The following is a 22,479-nucleotide window of genomic DNA, read 5'->3' as shown; positions in this document are numbered from 1 at the left end:
GGCCTTGTATCTTCTATTAGAACTGAACGAGACGTTGCAGAAGTGGAGAAACATTGACGACAAAGGTTCATCTCATTACTACTATAAAGCCATTTAATAAGGAAGAAACTCATTATCTGCAAGGTTACTCCAAGACGTTGTGTGATGAACAGACGTCAAATAACAGCGATCTACCAATGCTGGCACATGGCGAAATACAACCGCCCGGTCCTACATCCCCCCTCGGACATCTCCAAGGAGTCTGCACTCCTGCTCGGTGTCTGCTCTGAGCCCTCCTTGTTACCTCCACAGAATTACGGGAGTCTTTTGTGACAGTCGTGGAGATATTCTGGTAGATTATGATTCATATTGGAGAATATGATTCAGTCCCACCAGGACAACTCATCTCATGTATAAAAGGGATGCGGCGCCGGTGCCGAGGCTTCTATCGGAGCAGCTGTCACCTTGGAATCTGCAATAACGGAAAAGCGTCCAACGCTGGAGGCCTGACGTCGCGTAAACCCCGAAATCTGACCGTACAAGAGCACAATGTGAATGTGGACCATAATCATGTGATAAGTTTATAAAGCCTGGCGTTCTCTAACCCAGTCTTAAAGAAGTCCCCGGCCGGCAGGAGCTGCACCTGAATTATCAAGAGTATCACATTGCTGAGCACCCGACCGCTGGGTCCCCCCATTATCATGAACACTGGAGACCAAAGCGCCCCTATATCTTCCCTGTGAATGAAGTGTCAGTGTTTTTGCATGGCTTGTGCTCCATTCACTTCTATGGGGCTGCAAGGACAGCGACCTCCAGTGACCCCGACAGCCCCATAGAAGTGAATGGAGCACTGGTCACACAAGGACATTGGCACTTCATTCCCAGGGAAGATACAAAGGACTTTCTGGTCCCCATTCTCCTGACCGCAGGAGACCCCACTATGTCTGAATTATGGAGCCCCTTAATATTTCAGGGGCATCTCGCACCATCAGGGACATCAATGAAGATACAGATGAAACACAATTAGTCGTAAATTCCCAGCAATCTCTACCATGAACAGGGTGTAACTTGTCTTGGATAAATAAATATATTTCTATGGAGTGGAGATAAGCAGCGCCAGGAGACACGGTTGACGCGTTTCTCATGGAGACAAAAGATCAGAAAGATCTGTCTGTGCTATTATACAGTCAATGTGATGTCTGAGGAAGGGCTCTCGGGGGCCAAAACGTCAAGTCAAACACATCTCCTGAAGAAGTTACTAAACCTTGGGACATCTTGTGATGTTCTGGTGGTAGGGGTGTCATACATTCTGGAATATTCTCTATTATCCTATTTGAGCTCCTCTCTGTGACATCCCTCAATATGATACTAAGGGTTTGTACGATGAGATATCACTGGGTGGACACGTATACTGTAGCTGCATAGAAATATCCCAGTCCTGACCACTGATACACAGACGAGCAAAAGGGTAACAATGTTACCACTCGAGCCGACGCTTCTTATGGCTAGATTGTAGTCCAGGATTCGTCACCTTTTTTCCATTCCAGACTTCTGTAAGACGCGTCGCCCGGTGCTTATATGGACATCTGTGATCTCACTATTACGCAGCATACGAGCCTCCGCCACTGCCATGTTTGTCGCGTCAGAACTGATCATTGACAATTTGTTGACTCAGATATTTTGACTGGACGTCACCTCTTGGCTTTTGAGTGAACCGACTTCATTTGATTTTCTTCAGACTGTGCTGGCGCTCACATGATGCATTCGGCAATTTTCTTGGCCAAGAGACCACGATCGACCGATGAGCTGGATGAGGCCGTGTCTCTTTTCTTGGGAAATCTTCTTTGATTTGAACCTGGGAATCTCCTGATACACCCTGAGCTATAGGGAATATGAGGACAGGATGCCATTTGTAGGATACAAGACAAAAAAGACTTTTCCACCGCCAGGAGCAAAACAGTAACAATGGGAAAAATCTGCAGAACTGATCATAGGCTAAATAGTTACAAGTCACATTTATGGATGAGATAGCCAAGGGGATTGTCTAGAACAAGATGGGAGTTTCATGTTCTAAGCTGTAGCGGATGGGAAAATCTGGAGCCTGAAAGTCACAAGATCAGAATATTGTTACCCTTTTGCTCATCAGTGGATATATCTGGATATCTTACAGGTAGAACCATATCCTTAGTATCATATAAAAGCAAGTTTCTACTCTTTATAATGCCTGAGCTATAGCCATGTGGTGTGACCCTCCCCCACCCTCATTTTCTCTTCACTTTACACAGCCCATACACAATAAGCAAGGACAGAAAATGCAGGGTTTCACAGAAAGGAGCCAAAATGTGTTAATAAAGTAATTACAGAATATATAAATGACACAAATACTGCCAGGAAATCACAAGTTATCCAAAAGTTTAGTTACACTTTAATACACTTATACCCGAGTGCCGCAACGCTGTGTGTTACTATTACTGTTACTATTACTGACCCAGTGAGTTCCTTTCTGGGCACCTTAGTTTATCCAGATTGGAGCCTGGGACATTCCTATCCATCACAGATCCCGGGCAATGAAATTGATGATAATTTGATTAAGTAGAAAATAAATTCACAGATGTAAAATAGGGATAAACCAAGGACCAGACAGAAACCTCTTAGGGTGTATTCACATGTGGTAGATTATATTGCAGAAACTTTTGCCACTGAAGTCCCTTCCCTTGATCTGAATAGGGTGTCTATGGTCAGGTTAACAAGCACCTGGGGGTCATCTCCTTGTAGCCCCTCCAGCTCCGACGATACCTGGATATGTGCAACCTCCAAAACTGTGCAAACCAAAAGCAACAAGCTGATGCCCAGCCCTGGATTTCTGCCCTGCTTCACTTTTTTTTTTTTTTTTTTTTTTTTGCATTATCTCTGTGTGACCATATCCTTACTCATAACTTCCCTGCCAAGCTTTTTGAAGGTTAGGGTTGAGAATCACTGAATCAATGCACAATGCACTGAAATCAAGGACTGCTACAATATCTACAGGTGAATGCCTAGGGATAGGTGTGAGGAGAGTGCAGCTCCTGCAGCCACATACTCACCTGCACAGCCCTACCATACATCTAAGTTCAGCTGTAGTAGGCAGCCACATATAGGGCCAGCTCTCACCTATGTAGATGCAGGAGCCCCTGGCTAGATCAGGCCCTTCCTATGCCCATTTATGGAGCAGAGAGGCTTGTATTGTGGAGGTAGAGGCTGGGGCTGAGCTCAGCTGCTCCCTCATTGCAGCATCAACTCCATCCTGAGCTCCACACTGTTCCTGTCTCCTCCAGCATCCAGCCTGCAACAGGTAAGCAGCCCCCTGCATGCACAGCACCCCCAGTCCATGCACCCTATTCCTGATACACCCTAGACCTTTCTCCTCTGCCTATAGACTCCTATGTATAACTTGCAGCTACATTGCTACTTTGAAATGTTTGCAACAATGTATCCTAAACAAATAAGCAAATCCCATTAGTTTGCTACATGATGTGGTCCGAGGTTTTGCTACAAACTTCTAAAATGATTTCCTAAAACTTTCAGGGGAGCATCAGTGCAGACCTGTTTACCTCCAGAGTAGAGTCTGCAGCAAACAAGCAGTTAATATGGAGCAAGTGAATTAAGTTCTTACTATTGGACTGGGAGTCAATGGATCATTTGTTGTAATAGATGGTAGTGATCGGACTGCCTGCCCTATATTTAATTGTCAGGAGGTTGCAGCAGCAAAGGGGTTAAGTGCTGGTGATGTTCCCTGTCAGATCTGTCATGTGGCTGTATTATAATGTACATGACAGTGGTTGGCTTTGGTATTTTTAGAGTGGGGGGTTATAGTTAGGATAGAGGGAGCAGAGCTGAATTTTAACCGATTCTTCCCCGCACTGCGTTAACACACTGGAAGGTTTAATGTGATATGTACAATGACAAACTCAGCTCTGTAACATCTCTGTATAGCTGCGCCTGCTGAAGATGGTCGGATACAGTGTTTTGGCACCTGGGATATGAGATCTCTATGCCAATGGTTGTCAGATTTTAATTGGGGAGAATTAATCACAATATCTGGACTCTGTGCTCCAGAGCTTAGATCCGTAGCCGTGCATTGGCTACCCATGGAGATGTGTTGAGATTTCTCTGCCAAACTTTCCTGTTTCTGTGATTCATGCATTCTTATTTTTTGTACTTATTTCAGGAATATTTGTGTAATTCATCATTTCCCTTCTGTTTATCTGTAATTCCGGTGAAATGAATTCAGAATGATAATATTGTAATCTTGGTTCACTTTGTTCTAAATCCTGGATATTCAGATGTAGCAGAGCCGAGTTACAGAATGGGCTGAGCCACACGAGAAACTCAGCTCTGTGATATTTCCAGTGTGTGCTAAGATGCAGGTCTGATCTGGGGGGATGGGAGGGGGGTATAAAGAAGGAAATAATGAATATATACACTCACCGGCCACTTTATTAGGTACACCTGTCCAACTGCTCGTTAACACTTAATTTCTAATCAGCCAATCACATGGCGGCAACTCAGTGCATTTAGGCATGTAGACATGGTCAAGACAATCTCCTGCAGTTCAAACCGAGCATCAGTATGGGGAAGAAAGGTGATTTGAGTGCCTTTGAACGTGGCATGGTTGTTGGTGCCAGAAGGGCTGGTCTGAGTATTTCAGGAACTGCTGATCTACTGGGATTTTCACGCACAACCATCTCTAGGGTTTACAGAGAATGGTCCGAAAAAGTTAAAACATCCAGTGAGCGGCAGTTCTGTGGGGGGCGGAAATGCGTTGTTGATGCCAGAGGTCAGAGGAGAATGGCCAGACTGGTTCGAGCTGATAGAAAGGCAACAGTGACTCAAATAGCCACCCGTTACAACCAAGGTAGCCAGAAGAGCATCTCTGAACGCCGCACAGTACGTCCAACTTTGAGGCTACAGATGGGCTACAGCAGCAGAAGACCACACCGGGGGCCACTCCTTTCAGCTAAGAACAGGAAACTGAGGCTACAATTTGCACAAGCTCATCGAAATTGGACAATTGAAGATTGGAAAAACGTTGCCTGGTCTGATGAGTCTCGATTTCTGCTGCGACATTCGGATGGTAGGGTCAGAATTTGGCGTCAACAACATGAAAGCATGGATCCATCCTGCCTTGTATCGGTAACGGTTCAGGCTGGTGGTGGTGGTGTCATGGTGTGGGGAATATTTTCTTGGCACTCTTTGGGCCCCTTGGTACCAATTGAGCATCGTTGCAACGCCAAAGCCTACCTGAGTATTGTTGCTGACCATGTCCATCCCTTTATGACCACAATGTACCCAACATCTGATGGCTACTTTCAGCAGGATAATGCAATACCATGTCATAAAGCTGGAATCATCTCAGACTGGTTTCTTGAACATGACAATGAGTTCACTGTACTCCAATGGCCTCCACAGTCACCAGATCTCAATCCAATAGAGGAGCATCTTTGGGATGTGGTGGAACGGGAGATTCGCATCATGGATGTGCAGCCGACAAATCTGCGGCAACTGTGTGATGCCATCATGTCAATATGGACCAAAATCTCTGAGGAATGCTTCCAGCACCTTGTTGTATCTATGCCACCAAGAATTGAGGCAGTTCTGAAGGCAAAAGGGGGTCCAACCCGTTACTAGCATGGTGTACCTAATAAAGTGGTCGGTGAGTGTAGATCCCAATGTATCAACGTAGTGACATAAAAGCAACACTTGTAACACCATCTAGACCAGGAACTTGTGCGTATTCTGTTGATTTGTTATTTGCTTCTTGCCAAAAATCTATAGTCTAACCCCCCCCCCCCCCCCCCCATTATTGTATTTTTATATGTCAGTGGTGCATATAGGACTTTTAAAACTTTTTTTTTTTTTTTTTTGTGTGGAATCAGAAATTCTCCCGATGGTTCAGTTTATAGACAGAAAAACAAAACCCAATATCAGCCCCGGATACACAAGTAACATCTGGTCATACATAGTCATAGGATCAGCCTGTAAGGCGGCATTCACATGATACAGTAGAAACTGCATCAAAACAGCAATGGAAAAAGCCAAGGGAAATACAAAGTATGGAGGTGGGCACAAGAAGGGGCATTAGAGTGACTATGAGGGGCACAAGAAGGAGCATTAGAGTGACTATGGGGGGCACAAGAAGGAGCATTACAGTGTGGGGACCACAATGAGGGGGATTATAGTGTGGGGGCTGCAATAGGGGACATTGTACTGTTTGTCGACAACAAGGGGGCAGGATATTGTAAGGGGGTGTTACACCTTGCTGGGGCCGCTGAAGGTGCTTTACTCTGTATGTCAAAACAAAGGGCATGGGTGGAGCTAATGTAGGCATGGGTGGGACTAATGGGGGCATAGGTGGGGATAGAGGTGTGGCTTAGTACATATAATGTTACTAGGGTACACTCCATATGCCACAGAATTGGTCCCTCTTTTCGGTCCTCTGTTCGCCTGTACATGTAGAGGTTTGTCCCGCACCGCAGAGGACTTGCCGTGAATTGTTGCTGTCCAGGTTTGAGACCCTCACATCAAAGCCGTGTGCACAAACCAATACCAGCCATATTCTGTCCAATTGCCGGTGTAGCCGGGCTGTACTTCAACTGAAGCAAATACCAAGTATCCTGCCCCAGCCCTGTATCTATATACCCTATTTGTTTGCCCCACTAGAGCTCGCCCCTAGCCATGCCCTTGTCCCTGGATATAGCAAAACAGGCAAATCCTTATGGCTTGTAGGCAACACTTCCGACATCTCAACAAAAATTTCCAAAAAGGGGTCGTTCCACCAAAAATATGTATTCTCTATCCACAGATAGGCGGGGGTCTGACCGCTAAGACAATTGTGGGTGCAGCCATGGGAGGAATGGCCAAACCCCTGGTGGACGCAGACCTTGATGAATTATAAGAAAAGACTCCAACATCCCTACAAACATTTCCTTAAAGGGGAACTCCTTATCTTATATATGGAGAGTAAGGCAGCATATTACAGAGCAAGAGGAGCAGACTGATCTATAATTCTATAGGAAAAGATTGGAGTATAACTTATTATAATTCCTGCTCAGAGTCTAGTGGGCAGTTCTACATAGTGATTTTGTAGCACCTCCCACTGGACTCTTTACGAGACCCTTTTACCACCTTATTGTATTCCAGTAGGCTTCGCTCTATTGAGTTATGGTGCGGTTGGAATTTTTCCCCATTTGTTAGTTTCAACACCGTTCGGCTTTGTAGTGTCAGATGGGCGGTCCTTGTCTGGAGTAGGAAGACAAGGAACACTCATTTGACAGACAATAATTGTGCTGGACTAACAGCATTGATTGCTTGGAAACGGTCGGGGCTAGAGTAGAAATTCCAACTGTGCCGGAATCCTAGAAGAGGTGACTATTAAGGATGCAAAGAGTTAGTGGTGGGGGTTAGAGTATCAGTTCTGACTCTTTTCCCACCATCCTATATCTCAGTCTACTCTGACAGCTTGAACCCCATTTAATGCATCAGGTTCTGCTTGAACCCCATTTAATGCATCAGGTTCCCCTTTAATACATCACTTGGTGAATTTATTCATCGTCTGTACAGTCGGGGGCAGAATCCATCCTAGTGTGTGCGATGGCTGCGGCTGGAGCGCAGATGATTCCCGTGTTTGACACTTGATGATCCGCACGTCTTACCTTACAGACTCCAATCCTTGAAAGCTTTGTGAAAATGTCAAGTATTGCTGGCTGAGATTTCTTTCTTACGGACTTGTCTCTCAGACCTGGTTTTCTTCTCACCATGTTGAGGGTTAAGCAGGGAAAGACATTTCTGTATATTTTTTGCAAACGCCGTTTCCTAAGAACTGCCGGGGAATCTTCTTCGGTACCTTGGACAGTTGACTTGTGTGACCTTACTCTCCGATGGCGACCAGAAATAAGAGTGAATTGCTGCCACTCAGACAGGTGGTCGCCAAGGTGGAGAAGATCCATACTAATGTATTCATCTAAGGCTCATTGTTTCGGAAAAGTGCAAACGTCTGGGCAGGTGATTTATGCAGGCGGATGTGCCTGGAGGAACGCGAGGGGACTCATTTATTCCAATATTCAAGACAATTGCTGAAGGAATCTTCCGGAATAAGGAAAAATGATTCCTCTTGGATTGGTAATGTGGAGAGTGTTGGCGGAAAGTGATGGTTATTGACTGTTCTATACAATATGGTGCGGAAATGAGGAACGTAAGAACGGTTTAATACAATAGGTTTTATACAAAGACCGGGCCCCCGTGGACATAGCGCCGATCCCTCCATCATCCAGGACTGTATATTAGTGATGGAGATGCGATGGGGTTTAGGGCAGGGATTAGATACTGACAATATTTGATGGGTAAACCCGGAGGACCAAACCTTATTAAAATATTACTCTCTTCATTGCAAGATGGCAGTGCTTTATTAAAGGGATGTGTAAGGGGGAAAAAAATGAAAAATGTTGAACTCCATGGTATATAAGTGAATTAGGTTCAGCTGTAGTAGCAGACATTGTCCACTGACAGAAGGGGCGCTCTTTTGAGAGGAAAACCACACTGTTATAATTCTGCTCAACCCCTTAAAGTTTAGGCCTGCCTTATTAATAGGCTAGGTGGGATTGAGAAAAATGAAGTCATTTAAAGACGCAGTGGGGGATGCCTTTAAGAGGAAACCCCCTGTTAGTTAATGGCAGTTTCTAGGGTGATCGGCTAAGGTCCTGCACACTTGCAAAAGGCAGATTGTCCTAAATCCACAGCTGCCCTCCATTGTGACCCATAGGGGGCAGAGTTATTTGGTTTGTGACTTTGTACAAGCCATTGTGGGTGGAATCTATATCCGCTACAATGTAGCATAGATTACAGGATAGTCACGTGGCTTGGCCTAGGGACCACATCCATGATCGCCCAGGTTCACCATCCATTGCTGTAGCTTCTGCCGCCCAAAGGGTCCTGGAACGTCTGATCTGTGATTAGATCATTGGTATGAAGAAATACATTTGGGGCCAGAAAACCCCTTTAGGGAAATTCAAGTTGGTTGCCCATCCAAGATCATGCTGGCCATCCCACTGAAGCATGCCTTGTATGGCCACCCTATAAACGGTGTAAGATCTGGACCCAAGTCCCTACCAAGGAGACTTTATATCCGTTCTTCATAAAATGTAAGTTTTTGATGACACCTCTTGGATATTAATGAAGAAAACCAAAGTTTAGTTTGTTCATAGATAAATCCGTTACTTCTTGTTGGTGTATTGGTGACGGATATGTTCCCACTTCAGAGATGAAAGCCGTCCTGTAGCCTGACAAACTCCAAGAGCCAAATGACCTTGTGTCTCTAGGCGAGCGCTAAACTCTTCCATAGACTTGGCCACATAGTAGATAAGGTTGGGTAAAGACACAAGTCCAGACTATAAACCCACCAAGTTGTTCCAGAGGGGGATGAAAGACTCCACGAGGCTGACGGAAAAAATTCCCAACTCCGAATATGGCGATTGGACCAAGTCCTTGGATCGGCATCCGATCTCCAAACTGTCTAGTTCTTATAACCTATGACCATCATCGCTACATCGTGTGGCCGATAGACATCGAAACCAAACCAATAGTGGTCACTAACAACAAATTCCCATGTTCATTGGTCTCCTGGAAGCAGACGTTTATTAGGTTATAGGTGGTGCTTCTTGTATTAGGTTCATTTTATAGGCTTGTGACTGAGGCCGCCCCATAGTTGGGCAAGGCGCTGGCGGCTGCTGCATTCATACAATGGGACACGGGTCCTCCATTCCTGCGATCAGTCCCAGCAGTCAACACCACCCCCCCCCACCCCGTGTTCAGACACCTAAAACCCATCCTGTGGTTCCTTGAAACATATAAATCTTAAGACGACCCATGCGAGTGACAATTCCAGGGGGAATGGCGTTTTAGTAGTAAATCTGAGAATTCTGAAATGCGTTGGGAGAAGCGGCGCCCGGCGCTGGGATTAGGCGGCGTCTGCAGGGATTACCTTTTATGTTGCTGATGTTTTATTCGATTACTTTGTGGTAACATTGAATAAACCCTTCTATTATTGTCGAGGCCTTGAAAGCCTTTTCTATAGCGTGACCTTACTATAGTGTATGTATGTCGGTCATCTCGTCTTACCGCCCCCTCAATGAGAACGCAAGCGCTCAATGGCCGGAGATGTTCTGTGTATTAAGTAATAACCAAGTATCACATAATGTATTCTATTCTTCTCGCTTATTTACACTTACATGAGCAGCCGTATACTATCTCTATAGAGTTGTGTGTGTTTGTATATCTATAGTTAGAGAACTTTATTCTCCAATGGTTCCTTCTTGGACCTCATGGCCCGGTGGTGTTGGTAGAATGACTATGGTGGGATCAGGACCTGGAGGACGATCGTCACAAGCTTGGTGGTCGCAAGTTCTCGAGTGAAGCAAATAATGTGGAGGGTTCAAAAGAGTCTTACAATGGATTGCTGGAGCCTGCGACACTTGGCTGATACCTGCGAGACTCCGATGACCATATTCTGGTATTGACCACCCCGGGCAGCGTTATAGTAACGGCTTAGTTTAAGATCCACAGCTCAGTCTTGCTGGTCCTTGTCCCTGTTTGTTGGCCTCTTCTATTTTAGGGCATTATCTTACCAGTAGCTGCTCTGGGATCGCTGCACCTCCCACCTCAGTCAATGTAGAACAGCCCGCGCCTCTGCTCCCTGCAGCCCGCGCCTCTGCTCCCTGCAGCCCGCGCCTCTGCTCCCTGCAGCCCGCGCCTCTGCTCCCTGCAGCCCGCGCCTCTGCTCCCTGCAGCCCGCGCCTCTGCTCCCTGCAGCCCGCGCCTCTGCTCCCTGCAGCCCGCGCCTCTGCTCCCTGCAGCCCGCGCCTCTGCTCCCTGCAGCCCGCGCCTCTGCAGCCCGCGCCTCTGCTCCCTGCAGCCCGCGCCTCTGCTCCCTGCAGCCCGCGCCTCTGCTCCCTGCAGCCCGCGCCTCTGCTCCCTGCAGCCCGCGCCTCTGCTCCCTGCAGCCCGCGCCTCTGCTCCCTGCAGCCCCGCCTCTGCTCCCTGCAGCCCCGCCTCTGCTCCCTGTAGCCCCGCCTTCGCTCCCTGCAGCCCTGCCTCTGCTCCCTGCAGTCTTCCTCCGCTCCCTAGTTCTCTCCAGCTTGGCGTTCCTCGACATAGGGGAGTAGTTGTAGGGGGTGCAGAGATAACAATCACTATTAGACCCTGGAGAGCTGATGGGTCCAAGGGCTTCCATGTAACATAAGAGTATTACAGATGTCACATGGTAAGTGGTGGCCCTATAAATATTTAGCATTGAGGTCTCGGGGCTTCGCGTTCCGTCACTCTGGTGTACAAAGCAATTTTGTATCTAATGCAGTTACACAATAACATAAACCAGGTGGTTTTTCCACTGCAGCATGTTTAATGGTAGGGATGGGCGATCCTCCCAAGATTCGGTTCGGGTTTGGGTGGCCCAGATCCCTGATTCTGAACTTATTATAGTCTGGGACCTCGTAAGAATCCAAAGTATAATGGGTAGGAGCCCAGAGGAGGTGAAACCATTTCTTTTATACTCTCCTTCCATCTCCTCTTTCGTCCCTCCTCGCGGCCTCTGGCATTCTCTCCATCTCTTCAGTGATGTCATGTGCCCGAGATCACTACGGAGGCCTTTGATTGGTCCTCAGTGGTGACGTCACAATGCTTGGTGTGCCCATGTGACTGCTGTAGCCCAATCACAAGCCTCAGGAGTGACATCACCAGGAGATCGCCGTATGATTTCAATGCTACCATTTTTGTTCATGCAAGACGAATTAGGGAATTGGTTTTGTTAAAAAAAAAAAAACTAACAATTTGCGATATTCGTGGCGAATCGGTTCACCCACATCTAGTTATCGGTAACCCCTGAGAATGCAGAGTTGTCCATATCTTATGAGAGGATGCCGGAGCCGTTCTCGGTATTCTGCCATGCGATATTGCCAGCTCTCCTCCTATATTTGGCGCCAGCTTCCTTTTTTTTAACCCTTAGTCGCCCGTTCCTATGCCGTTCCGATTTTCCTGTTCTTCTTCTTTCTGCGTAAATGGGCGAAAAGGAAAAATAACAAAACAAACCTAGAAGCGGCAGGGAATGGATTTAATAAAGTTATTGCAGCTTATTAATAGATTTTGCTTTCTTTAACGCTCTCGGTAAGTAAGTGCCCCCCCTTTACAAACTTACTATTGATTTTCTTGTACATTAGTAGAACAAACACTCTGCGGCCACTTTATAATCTTTGCAGAACTTTCTGGAGGTTTCTTGGCTCAATGATTAGAGTCACCTCCACTTTTTGCTGCTGTCTAAGTGAAGGGGGGGGGGGGGGGAGTTAAAGGAGACCGACCCCTGAAATCGGGAAACTAAGGACAATAATCCTGAGAATAAAGTATTCATCAATGGTCATCAGTAAAAGATCAGACGCAGCTGATCAGCCGTTTTAAAGGGACAGCTGCATTATTACTTATGTGGGATGAGAATGTAATTACATTGCATGGGGAGACTCTCATCATTTATTGAGACCTATCCTAAGAATAGGAGGACTCCTTTAAAATCTAATATTACAAGTAATATTGCAACTTTTATATGGGAGATCTTGCTTGTCTGAGTTTTCCAGCAGCAGATTTCAGTCTATTTGCAGCATCTCCTATAATGATCACTGTCATGTACAGATACACAGGATGACAGGTCTCGGGTCAGGTGAGGTTGGATACTGGGCAGGTAGTGTATATATCACCCTCAGATAACACCGTGCTGGTTATACATGTGGTATATTAATGATAGGAACTCTTAAAGGGGAACTCCCTATTGTATAATCCTAAGAAGCTCCTTGCTTGCTGTAGGTATTCACTAGATAAGTCCTGACAGCTGTTGCAGCAACCATGAAGGTGGACTAGCCGCATTGGCTAAGGTCGAATAGCAGCCGCATTGGCTAAGGGGGACTAGCTGCATTGACTGAGGACTAGCCACATTGGCTAAGGTGCACTAGCCGCATTGGCTAAGGTGCACTAGCTGCATAGGTATTTATATTGGTGGGAGGCTCTGACTTAAGATGCAGAACCAATGTGTACCAAAATTGTGCCAAACTTTTGTTGCAAACACAACCAACCTAGAAAGGAGGATTTGAAGTGAGAACTGTCTTTTATTTCTTTAGCCCATCCCTTTTACTAAACCTTAAATGACAACACCTTCAATGACTGATCTTATATCCTTGTTAGTGAATATTCTGTATCAGTTCCCAGTATAAAGTGTTGTCTCCTTTTAAATCCCATTTAATACATGCAGATTATTTTACTAATTTATCTTCATAAGGTTTCAATCTCCATTTTTATGTTACCGGGCTCCAAATCCCCTGACTACGATTTGGCTGCTTGTGGTCACCACTAGGAGGAGCTGAGGAGTGTGTGTATTGACTTGAGCTCATGTGCTCCCTCTAGTGGTGGCTGGAAACAGCACAAAAATTTGTTCATTTCAATTGTCTAGGGGGCGGATTTGGTCATTTACTAGAATTTTCTGGTTCCCATATGCTGTAAAGATATATAAGAAAAAACATTAATAAGCGCAGAATTTTGATAATGGAAGCAAACAGATGTTTAAAAGCGGACATTGTATTCCAGAGACAACGTGACATTCATACTACTATGTTTTTTTCCTCAATGTTGCTATTAAACTAGGTTGAATTGCTTCCCCCTGGCAACCACAGATCTATGCGGCCAGTCCTCTGCTTCCGAGATACGGAGAGCCTCTGCAAACCGGCACCCATATGGCGGCTGAACTCTTGTCCTTATTTTATTGCGCTGCCGACGTGTTTACCGCTTGATACAGTTGTTTGGGCCGATCATTCAGGAGCAAAATGTAATCTGATTGTTAATCTCATATTGTGCGATTTGGAGGCTGAAACTCCCAACGGCTGCGTGGAGACATTTGGATCACGAGGAATCCAAGGACTTGTGATTTGCTTGGTTATTTGCGGCGACATGAAACGTGTCATCGCCTTTTGTGCGCCCGTAGTAAACAGCTGGCAGTCACCTGCTCATAATGCATGAATGGACTGCAAACAAGCAAAGGTTATTAGCGGATCCTTATCCTTCTCGCTGCTCTGTACAGCGCCTGGATTGTCTTACACGCGTCTCTTTATCTCCCTCCGTGTATCCTGTTTTGTTAATGGTGTATAATCCTTTTGAGGGATTTCACAAGTGCTTTATTACAGCATTATACACTCCAGAAAAACGAATAATCTGGCGATTTAGGTTGTTTTGGGATATTACAAAGTAGGTCATTTAGTGGATTTAGAAAGTTCTCCAGACTTCAGAACTTCAACTTAGAACTAAAGTGGAACTCCAGGGAAACCATGTATTACCAAGGGCAGCATTGTAGGGTTAGCATTGCAGCCTTGCAGCGCCGGAGTCCTGGGTCAGAATCTGGCAACATCTTCATGGAGTTTGTATGTTGTGTTTGGGGGGATTCTTCCAAGTTCTCCACTTTTCTCCCCCTCTCCAAAGACATCCTGATAAGAAATGGTAGATTGTGCGATATATGGGACCGCGACGGAATACGCTGGTGCAATACAAGTTAGCAAAATAAATATATCACCATAAAGAAGGCTAGGCAATTGTTCAGACTGACTCCCAAGGAACTGACTTATGATCAGGTTTTTCTTGAACCTTCCCTTTGCTACCTTTAGAAATGTATCTGAATGCCCTGACAAGACAGAACGGCTTGTTGGTACCCAATGGCAAAATGTGTGGATTGACTCTGCACCAAACATGGCTTCTTGGGGTTTTTTTGCAAAATCTTTTCATGCATCCTTTTTTTTTTTTTTTTTTTTTTTTCATTTTGATTTGCAGAAGGTATCTTGGTGCAGGGAAACCATAACTTGTTGGTACCCAATTGTTGCATGCAGAGTAATATCAGGTGCCTAAAACACATACTTGGCCATACAGGGTGCCAACACGTCTGTGCTCAGATAGAATAGGAATCTAGTCTTCTATGCTTGGCTATATCAGGTCTAGTCTAACATGGCCTGATATGTCAATGTACTTCATTGCATGAAATGTCTAGTATTCTATGGCCAGCTACATGAGGTGAATAGTCTTTTATGTCCAGGTACTTGAGCTGGCTGGTCTTATATGTCTGGCTACAGGAGGGTAATAGTCTTGCTCGGCTACATGAGTTGCCTGCTCAGAAGACAAGGACTTTCTGATTTATATGATTTGACTTGGGCTCCACCTTCTGCAGATGTTATCACTTTCTGCAGAGTTCTCAGGTCCCACAATCTATGCCAAGGTAATAAAGTCTTCTTGATCCGTTTTCACATCATGGCCATACTGAGAATTGTGCAGCGATGTATAAATGGACCATTTGCATCAGGATCCACTTAGAGAACTTGTGACCAGGTAAATAACAGAGTAATCATGGAAACCGCCTTGCAGGAACCAGCACCTTGAGATCTAAGAGGTTTGGGGAGGAAGGTCCCACTCCTGGCAGCATCTTCTCTATTCCTCCTCCACATAATACGCTTTCTCATGCATTATCCTGCATCTTGACCTTGAAGCAATTCCAGCACTGCTGAGCGAAAGCCTCTTGTATTCTCCATGCCGGAGTTTGATTGATTGTATTTATTTCCGGCCCATTTACAATGGAGAAGGTTAATTGGCCCATAACACGTGCAGAAACTGTGATTACAATGTGAACAAGGCAAGTAACAACTCCCGAGACAATGTAACAAGGCTGGAGGAATCCATAGCATCGTTTACGACTTGTCTGACACTTGTAGGCAACACTAAGAGGTTTATAGACTTGGTTACACTTTATGGACCTGGAATTGTGATGTCAGTGAAGCTGAAAAGTGTCTTTGTCCATTCACTTGTAGGGGAGTCTGAGAATAGTCTCATCTGCTGTCCTGGGAACTCTCATAGAGTTGAATAGAGAGTCACATATGTAGCCGGGTGGTACGGTTTGATTCTCATGTCTATCTGGATGAAGAAAGGAGGTAGAGAGCTGCGAAAATCTATTACACCATCCATACAAGTGATTTTACTGTGTCACATTATTCTAAGGGGTCACCGAGGCTCTGGTGGGGGCGGACAATAATGTGATATTGCAAACAGAAGCTTCTGACACAAGGCTGACATGGGAACATAGTGAAGTGGATGCTTTGTGTTGCCTACATTGGGTGGCCCAGTATATGGGATTGAGTCTGAATACACCGAGACCTTGAGCACGACCAATTACAAGTGACATATAGTCAGGAGAGTATGGACAGGACTGACCTGTGGAGCAAAGAGCGCGGCAATGTAAAAGGTCCATAACATCAGAGCTATTGTGACTGACCCCCATCTGTAACATTATTAAAATGTGTCTATAAGTAACTATTGAAGACATTTCCCTAAGATCAGAACCAGATTTAGATTTTCAGACAATTAAACATAATAGTTACTAAATGTAGCAGTTCTTTAAAGATTTTCTGTAATTGATCAATTGCCAATAGATACAGTCATGAAAGCAGGAACCTTCTATGGTCTGGGACTTGTCAGGACCATTCATGATGTCCTTATTGTGGTCAGGTTATCTTCTCATACATGTAGCGTCCTCCTGATAACCAGCCATGATGTCCTTATTGTGGTCAGGTTATCTTCTCATACATGTAGTGTCCTCCTGATAACCAGCCATGATGTCCTTATTGTGGTCGGGTTATCTTCTCATACATGTAGTGTCCCCTCCTGATAACCAGCCATGATGTCCTTATTGTGGTCAGGTTATCTTCTCATACATGTAGTGTCCTCCTGATAACCAGCCATGATGTCCTTATTGTGGTCAGGTTATCTTCTCATACATGTAGTGTCCTCTCCTGATAACCAGCCATGATGTCCTTATTGTGGTCAGGTTATCTTCTCATACATGTAGTGTCCTCTCCTGATAACCAGCCATGATGTCCTTATTGTGGTCAGGTTATCTTCTCATACATGTAGTGTCCTCTCCTGATAACTAGCCATGATGTCCTTATTGTGGTCAGGTTATCTTCTCATACATGTAGTGTCCTCCTGATAACCAGCCATGATGTCACAAGGCTTCCTACAGGTCTTTAAGCCGTTCATGTACAGATCATTTGGGATCTCTTTGGGATTCAGCAGTATACACTATATACTCGCCCTGCTGTTGGTGGACGTCATTGACAACCTGCTGGAGTTACATTTGCTGTCCCTATTGCCGTCTGTGGCTTTCATTTAGTCCAATTAGCCAAATAAATCCTAAAATATCGGCTCATTTAGTGTAGTTTAATCTTTTTTGGATTATTAATCTATATTATTCAGCTCTTGTTACACAAATCCTGTAAAATAGATTAATTTTAGATGTGAAACTTCCTTTCTCTTTGATGTGCAGTCGATGCTTAAGAAACAACGTAACATCATTCAATTAGCTAAAACCCAAAAGAAAATGAACCATAAAAACCACTCTAAATTTTTCAGAATTTTTGCATATGATACCTGGTTTGTCGTAATCCAGTATGGGGATGTTGTCACATGTTGAGGTTGGATTAGGGAGTAACACGAAGGGTGATTTAGGCTAATAAATGGTTAATATTGGTATTCATTATGGACTACGATGGATATCCCATTATAGGGCCACCTCGACCCCATAATTCAGGTAATATGAGTCGTCCTCTGCAGACATTGGGGCAGATTTATTATGTCTTATACAGCAGAAGGTGGGCAGAGCCATCAGACCCGACAGATTTGTTGTCATTTATGCCCGAAATCTGACTGATCGTGGGAATAGTATGAGCTGGCATACATTTCCCCAGAGGTGCACGGTCCGGTGGAGGGTTCGCCTTGTTTAGGAGGGTCTTTGTCTTATATGAGAGATACCCTCCACTGGCTCCTTATTCTCTGATTGGGTTTTTATGGGTTAATAACTAATATGGAGGTCCAGTGTGGTCTAGAACATCATGCACTTTGTATTTCCAACTCTCTTGAAGCCTCTGAAAGTCTCCCAAGAAGATGGATGACCTTTTCGGAGTCTTGGAAGGGCGGCCAAATCTTTCAATCCCAGCAAAATGCTCCCGTATCCGCCGGGCTCACTGTCTTATGAAATGAACTTGGTCACATCCTGATAAAGGAATATTATCTTACCCAGATCAGAGAAGGGGCACGGCAGACACACAAAAAAATGGGCACCCAAAGGGAATGCAACTACCCAGAAAATTCTGTAGCATCTCCCCAGAGCCAACATTAGAAGAGTGGCCGATATGTTACTCTATGACTTGGGCTGGTAAAGGGGGTAATGATGGTGGTTTTGGGGCAGGAGGGTGAACCTATAACTTGTTTCACAGAGTAGGGTACCCCAGGACTGGAAAATCCCTTGTAAGTGTCCCCCATACCAGTCTACCAGTCTATCTACCAGGGGGGCCCATTTACCAGGGGTCCATACGCATATATCAGCATGAGCCTGCACGTGTCTATCAGGTGTAAAATGTCACCATCTATCATCCATCTTCGTAGATCTAATGGCAGCTGCACTGAATGTTCCCCAGAGAGGATCGGCAATATGTACTATGGCTTTATCCGCCTTGATGTTTGTAAATGTCATGAAATCTGATGAAGATAGAAGTGGATTCTCCCAGACAGTCTGTCCATGATCCGTGACTCCTTATTACTCCATATTTTTTTGCAAAATAAACCTTAATGCGCACCAGCATTGCCAGAGACCAGGACAACGGATTAATGGCCCATTGTAATAGCAGATACACCCGGAGGACCCCTTGACTATAATGGCGTCCATTGGGTGTCCATCATTTTAAAACTGCAGGACTTATTCCTCTGCCGATTCTCTAGTGTAGACTTAGTCTTAAAATAACCGTTTGCTGCATTATTTATATGGGGGATGTGCGCCCACTTTGGACGGTTCCCTGACGGGATGATCCGCTATAGTATGGGAGGAATTGGCAGCAAATGTTCAGCAGAACAGGGCAGATGTAGCATTGCATGGCGCCCATTGGGGCCGATCTCTGATCCTGGCATCATTATCTCCAGGCTTTGTGTCCCGGTGGTGGGCTTGTCTCATTTATAACAAGGCGCCCCCTCCACCGGACTCAGGGCCAGGGCTCATCATCCAGTTTTGCTATCCAGTTGCATCAGCAGAACTGGGGAGACTTGACTCCGATGACAGCCTCGGGGACTCCATGGGACAAGTGTCTGGACCCCCGACCCCTTCTAAATGCTGTTCAGTACTCATTCAGTTACATGTATATAATATAATATAATATTTGCTCACTTGACGATTCTCCGCTAATTCTCCTAATGAGTTAATGTATTTATAATATCACAGTGAAGTTCGTGCTAATGAAGAAAATCTGTTTCCAGTGTTCAGGACTGTAATAAGATTTATTGATGATGATTTAATTCCATTATCGCTCAGCATATAACATGAGCAGTTCACGCAGGTGTAGAAGCTGTATACCTATATACCTGCGCTGAGGAACTCGCCACCAGGACCATCATTTATTTCCCCCCCCCCCCCACACAGTTTTTTAGAGAATATTCCTTTAAACCAAATAAATTTTCTATTTTTAACTTTTTCCATGGCCATATCTATATTTTAAGAATTTCTAAATTCTGTAATTTTTTTTTTTGTGACCAATGATAATATACTGATAATCTCCTAATACTATCCTCACATCTCCCCATGGTTTTTCTTTGCTGCATGAACTTCATTTAAATTGGGATTACAATAGAAGATAATACCTCTATAGATAACACCACCGACCCATTATTGTATCTACTACTAACAATAGATGATGTCCCCTCCCCCTATAACCCTCAGCGAGTCCCTCCTGTCTATTGCGGGCCATGGCCATGAATCTGCTGTAAACCTATCACTAATACTAGTAACAAAGCAAAGGAAATACTTAGGAAAGATGGCCGCCTCATGATCATGTACAGAAAGTAGCATTAAAAAAAAATTGCATTGACATTTTTTTTTATATATAAAGTGACACATTTTACTGTTTTTCTGCAATAAATGGAAAAAATGGCAATTAATTACGTTCAAGAATGTCTAGAAAACTTAAAGGGGTTATTTGCTGTACAAACTGGAGCAGCAGGTGTAGGACTTACAGTGCCGTGCAATGATTTGCAATGGGGCAGCGCCGTGCAATGGTCTGCAATGGGGCAGCGCCGTGCAATGGTCTGCAATGGGGCAGCGCCGTGCAATGGTCTGCAATGGGGCAGCGCCGTGCAATGGTCTGCAATGGGGCAGCGCCGTGCAATGGTCTGCAATGGGGCAGCGCCGTGCAATGGTCTGCAATGGGGCAGCGCCGTGCAATGGTCTGCAATGGGGCAGTGCTGCAGTAGCAAAACCCACCACTTGTACAGTAGAGCAGATGTGTGAGGGTCCCAGGGTCTATGGATCCACATAGATCTAATATTGATGGTCTATGTATCGAGTAACCCCCTTAATTCATCAGTCTCCTATGTCCCATAACCATAACGCTTCCCATGTTCAGCAAAACTTTGCTTTTAATATACATGGTCCAAACAATACACTGTACAATCCATCAAGTTGGAAATGTGGGCACAAAATCTTACCTTGTACTGACTACTGTAATAGTAGACACATTCCTCCTTGTAAGGAGATTCTATGGCCGCACTACATACTCCAGGGCTCCCTGCTTGACTCTGTTAGTCTTTGGCAAGGACATGTTAATGCTCCTTATGTAACCTCTCGGACAGGCTGTAAAGTTGTCAATTTGCAGGACTAATGAGAACAGCAATGTTGACACAAGCATTGCCATGGAGATGTTTGGTGGCCACAAGATACATAGATGGTAATTTTCCTCCTGCTGTATTTTGATTAATGTTACTTGACCCTCAGAACATTCATTTCCTACGCGGAGAAGGTGCGTGATGTGCAAGGAGCGTGCACGGCCATCAGATGAATACCGGATGCCACTCAGATGATAAAACTGATTCCGTTCTTTTGTTAATAATTTTGCTTTTTCTACTTGTACATTTTATTAGAATACAGAACAAGTCGCGTAGATGGAACAGCCAAGAGATGTCACAAAGTACACAATATATTTAGGTTCTGCAGCTTAATATAAGATATAATATTGCGCCGTTAGCTCGCTACGGAAAGTGTTTCTTATTTTGGCCCCAGTAAAGTAACACTCTGGAAGCCAAAGTCATTTCTTAATATGTTCCCATATGATGTGTCTATTAGTAGCGTCATTCAGAAGTGTTATGTAGAGGAAAAAAGCGAAGAAGGCAGCAATCTCCGCTAACGCTTCAGTGCCAAGAAAAATACTCAGAAAATGCATCAAGTGTCCAGATAATGGCGCATAATACCGTACCATAGACACACAGATTGCAAATACAGCGCCAACATAGGCTCATATTATACTCACTGGGCACCATGTAGTAGCCTGATAAGATGTGTCCCATACAAAACTCAGATAACGTCACGTGGTGCCCCAAACAGTAGGGAGATAATGTCACCTAGTGCCGTACAATACCCAGATAATGTTCTGTCGTTTACAGATTAATCTCACAAAATGCTGCGATCCCATTGAAATGAATGGTGCATCATAAAAGTGCAATGGAGCTTCATCCCCAGAGAGACTTCAGGGGGACGCGTGTACCCCCTACTCCAGTCTACGCTTATCTCCAATCCTGCTCACCACCTTTACCAGCTCTTTGCATCCTTTATTATTCACCCCTCCACTGATTCCAGCGGAGTTCAAAATTTTTCCCAAGCCCTCACCATTACTGACCAATCGGTGCTAAGAGTTAAACACAAAATAGGTAAATGTAACCTCTACTGTCAGGTGGGCGGTCCTGCAAAGAACCGATCACCCACCTGGTAATAGTCTAATTAGCATATTTAAAACTAATGGTCATGATTGCTCAGGAATGGTGGGGAATAGAGAAAACCAATACAATTGTGCCGATATCTGCAGAGAGTTGGTGAAAGATCCCCCTTTAAGAGGTGCATGCTATCAGTGGCGTAACAAGTGTCTTGTGGGTCCCGGTGCAAACTTTTGTCAGGGCCCCTTTTCATTTGCAATATGTATAGCAGTTGGGGAACCAGGCTTTTCCCAACCACTGTCCTGGTGGTACCGGACCCTGGCCATCTCCAGCTGTCCACAGGCCCTGTACCTTGCTGGGCCCGGTCACGGTTGCACTCCCTGCCACCAAGATCATTACGCCCCTGCATGCTACTAAATAATTTTGGCCCATCTTAAGTTGTCTGGGTGTCATAAACTGAAGTGTAACTGGTATAGATCCCACCATATCAGTGTTGTGGTGCAAATAATGTTGATTTTGTTGAGTTGTGAATCCTCGCCCTTTTCTCATCCATGCCCCCAGTCTAAAAGGAGCACAAATGGTGCAAATGCAGCCGTGCATCATAAATTGTGACGTTTATTAGACATTTTAAGCTAGAAACTGGCACCAGGTAGTCAATAA

At 44.9% G+C, this 22,479-nt stretch overlaps 1 protein-coding gene across 1 annotated transcript in view; it reads left to right on the top strand.

Annotated features, from left to right (window-relative positions):
• The first annotated feature begins 3,250 nt into the window (after window positions 1-3,250).
• The window catches only part of BAIAP3 (BAI1 associated protein 3), a 109,167-nt gene continuing 89,938 nt past the window's right edge, over window positions 3,251-22,479 (top strand). The window contains exon 1 of the mRNA XM_075285066.1: window positions 3,251-3,310. The gene's annotated coding sequence lies outside the window, so the exon portion shown is untranslated. The remainder of the gene's footprint in view (window positions 3,311-22,479) is intronic.

This window comes from Leptodactylus fuscus, chromosome 8, assembly GCF_031893055.1.
Source record: "Leptodactylus fuscus isolate aLepFus1 chromosome 8, aLepFus1.hap2, whole genome shotgun sequence".
NCBI lineage: Eukaryota > Metazoa > Chordata > Amphibia > Anura > Leptodactylidae > Leptodactylus > Leptodactylus fuscus.
The sequence above is the reverse complement of the archived record's forward strand: the minus strand, read 5'-3'. Positions and strand labels throughout refer to the sequence as shown.